The sequence below is a fragment of the Chiloscyllium plagiosum genome, chromosome 31 (genome assembly GCF_004010195.1).
Source record: "Chiloscyllium plagiosum isolate BGI_BamShark_2017 chromosome 31, ASM401019v2, whole genome shotgun sequence".
Taxonomy (NCBI): domain Eukaryota; kingdom Metazoa; phylum Chordata; class Chondrichthyes; order Orectolobiformes; family Hemiscylliidae; genus Chiloscyllium; species Chiloscyllium plagiosum.
The window spans coordinates 4,759,383-4,763,223 of record NC_057740.1 but is presented as its reverse complement, the minus strand read 5'-3'; positions in this window follow the sequence as shown (position 1 = coordinate 4,763,223).

Below are 3,841 nucleotides of genomic sequence, written 5' to 3'. Positions count from 1 at the left end.
GGACAAGCTGAGAAATGAAACTCGACAGAATCGGGGATTTGTTGGTTAGTGTCGGATAAATGCATTCATGCTTTTATTGTGAAAGCCCAGCACAAGAATGGGGATCTGCTACATAAACCTGACGGAGTCACATATCATTCTGTCCTATACTACATAATTGGCTCTTAATGTTCTCAAGTCAACTACTCAGGTCAACTCAGGTCAATGAGCAATAAATACCCCATGTGGTTAATCCAAGATGGAGGACAGGAACGAAATTGTGGCTGTAAGAACTGTTCCTTTTATGAGATTTTTCGATGTTGGAGCTGATTTCCTCAAATTCTAGGAACAGTAGTTAGTGTTTAATAAGCTGTTATATTGTTTTAGAACTTTGGAAAAAAAGAGATCAAAACAACAGCACTTGTAAAAGGAAGAAGAGAGACAGACAACGACGACGTGGGAGGTGAAACAATCGGAGAAATCAATCAGCACAACTGTCTGACCCAGCAATGAACCTGCACAGCTGACTGCCTCTGCTGTTTGGTTTCAAGTATCTTTGGACATCAGAGTTCTTCCAAGAAAAATAAAGAGTGAAGTTCACAGCTAACCTGTTTAGGGGAGCTCACAGCATGGGAACAGCTCAGTGGCTAGTTTTTAAAGTGTAACCTCACTTTTTAAAAATATAAATCTACAACAGTGAGTACAGTGGTTTTATTTTTGATTAAATGTTTTTCTTGAGGTCTGTCTCTTGATTAAACTTTAAAAATATAAAACATAGATACTAAGTTGGCCTGGAGCAGTGTTTTTACATCAGGAAGACTGGGCTATTTTCTGGGTCTGCAGATTGTTAAGGTGCAAAGGTGGCCTTTAGTAGAGTGATGTGCTCTTCCTGTCGGATGTGGAAGATTAGAGACAGTTTCCATGTTACTGATGATTATATCTGCGTGAAGTGTGTCTGGTTGTGAATCCTATTGGATCGCATGGAGCAGTTGGAATGGCAGCGAGAGGCAATGAAGAGTTTACAGAAGCAAGGAGGGTGTGATGGATGGTAGTTGCAGGAAGGGAGATAAACCACAGATACATTCAAGTGGATAGATTACCTCCAGGTAAGGTAGGAGAGGGAGGCAGGTATTGCAGGCATCTCCTGTGGCTATCCCCAACTTGAACAAGTATGCTGTTTTGGAAAATTAGGGAATGATGGACTCACAGGGATATGTAGCACTGACAGCCAGATTCCTGGTACCGAAACTCATAGCAGTTACTAACATGTGGCTCAGGGGTGGACAGGACTGGCAGTTTAATGTTCCAAGGTATAGATGCTATCGGAAGAATAGAAAGGGGGCAATGAGGGGGAGTGGCATTCTTGATTAAGGTTAAGTTAGCTGTACTTAGGGAAGGTATTCCAGGGAATATGTCCAGGGAAGTTATTTGGGTGGAACTGAGAAATAAAAAAAGGGATGATCATCTTACAGGGATTGTACTATAGAACCCCCAATAGTCAGTGGGAAAATTGAGAAAAGAACTTGTAAGGAGATCTCAGTTATCTGTCAGAATAATAGGGTGGTTATTGTAGGAGGCTTTAACTTTCCAAACGGAGATTGGGATCTGCCATAGTGTTAAGGGGTTAGATGGACAGGACTTTGTTAAGTGTCTACAAGAAAATGTTCTGAGTCAGGATGTGGATGTACTGACTAGAGAAGGTGCAAAACATGACCTACTCTTGAGCAATAAGGCAGAGCAGGTGACTGAGGTGTCAGTGGGGAAGCACTTTGGGGCCAATGACCAAAATTCTATTCGTTTTGAAATAGAGATGGAAAAGGATAGATCGAATCTAAAAGTCAAAATTCTATATTGCAGGAAGGGTGATTTTGATGGAATTTGGCAAGAACTTTCAAAGGTTGAATGGGGGCAGATGTTCAGAGGTAAAGGGACAGCTGGACATTGCGAAACCTTGATAAATGAGATGATGAGAGTCTCGGGACAGTATGTTCCTGTTAGGGTGAAAGGAAAGGCTGGTAGGTGTAGGGAATGCTGATGAATTGAGAAATTGAGGCTTTAGCGAAGAGAAAGAAGGAAGCTAATGTCAGGTATAGACAGCAGGGACAGAGTGGATGCCTAGAAGAGTATAAAGGCAGTAGGAGTAGACTTAAGAGGGAAATCAGGAAGGCAAAAAGGGGACATGAAGTAGCTTTGGCAAATAGGTTTAGGACACTCCAAAGGGATTCTACAAATATACTAAAGCTGGAAGAGTAACAATGGAGAGAATAGAGTCCCTTAAAGATTAGCAAAGCTGCCGAATAGTGAAACTGCAGGAGATACTAAATGAGTATTTTGAATCCTGGAAAAGGATATGGAAGACAGAAAACATGGGGAAATAAATAACAACAGCTTGAAAAGTGTCCATATTACAGAGGAGGAGGTGCTGGATTACTTAAAACACATAAAGGCGGATAAACCTTAGGGACCTGATCAGGTGTACTTCAAACTCTGTGGGAAGCTAAGGAAGTAATCGCAGGGACTCTTACTGAAATATTTGTATCACTAATAGCTACAGGGGAGGTGCCAGAAGACTGGAGGTTGGCTAACGTCATGCCATTATTTAAGAAAGCTGGTAAGGAAAAGCGAGGGAACCGGTGAGCCTGACATCAGTGGTGAGAGACAAAAGAACTGAATATGCTGGAATCCAAGGTAGACAAGATGGAGACTGGAAGAACACTGCAAGCCAGGCAGCATCAAGAGGTGGAGAAGTCAACACTTCAAGATGCTGGAAACCAGAGTCTAGGTTAGAGTGGTGCTGGAAAAACATTGCAGGTCAGGCATCATCTGAGGAGTTGGCAGGAGAGGGGCGGGGTGGTGAGGTAGTGATAGGTGAACACAGGTAGAGGGTACAACCTGGTTGGTCAATGGGAAGACTGAGTCTGTTTGTTGCTGGAAGGAAGGGTCAATGAGAGGAATGGAAGGGGGTTAGGGGCTGGGAAGAGAGTTGGAAGATGAGAAGGGAGGTTGCTTCATGTTGAAGAATTCAAAGTTGAGTCCCCCCAGCTGAAAGCTGCCCAGGCAAAAGATGAGGTGTTGTTCCTCCAATTTGTGGTTTGGTTCATATTGGCAATGGAGGAGGCCAAGGATGGTCATGTCAGAAAGGGAGTGGGAAGGAGAATTAAAATGGGCGGTGACTGGGAGGTCAGGTTGGCCCCTTCAGGCGCTGCTGAAATGCTCAGTGAAATGTTCCCTTAGTTAACGTTTGGCGTCCCCGATGTAGAGAAAACCACATCGGGAGCACCAGATACAATAAACTAGGTTGGAGGCGAGGCAAGTGAACCCCTGTCTCACATGGAAGGATTGTTTAGGGCCCTGGATGGAGGTGTGTTGGGGGGGGGGGGGCGTGTACCAGCAAGTTTTGCATCTTTTACGGTTACAGGGGAAGGTCCCTAGGGATTCGGGAGGTCGGTTGGGAGAGTGGTGCAAACAAAGCATTGGCAAAGGGAATAGTCCTTGCGGAAGGCAGAAATGGGTGGGGAGACGAAGATGTTCTTGGTGGTGGGGTCTAGTTGGAGTTGGCAGAAGTGTTTAAGGATATACATTGGATGCAGAGACTGATCGGGTGGAAGGCGAGGACTGGGGGACTCTGTCTTTGTGGTGGTTGGAAGGGTGGGGGTTTGAAGCAGTGAAGCAGGGAATGGAGTGAGTGCAGAGGAGGGCTGTCTGGATGACAGAGGGGGGAAAAGCATGTTTTTCAAAATGGGTGGACGTCTGGGATGCTTGGGAGTGGAAGGTCTCCTTGTCTGCGGAGATGCAACAAATGCAGAGGAATTGGAAAAATGGGATAGCATTCTTGCAGGCTACTGGGGTGGGAGCAGGTATT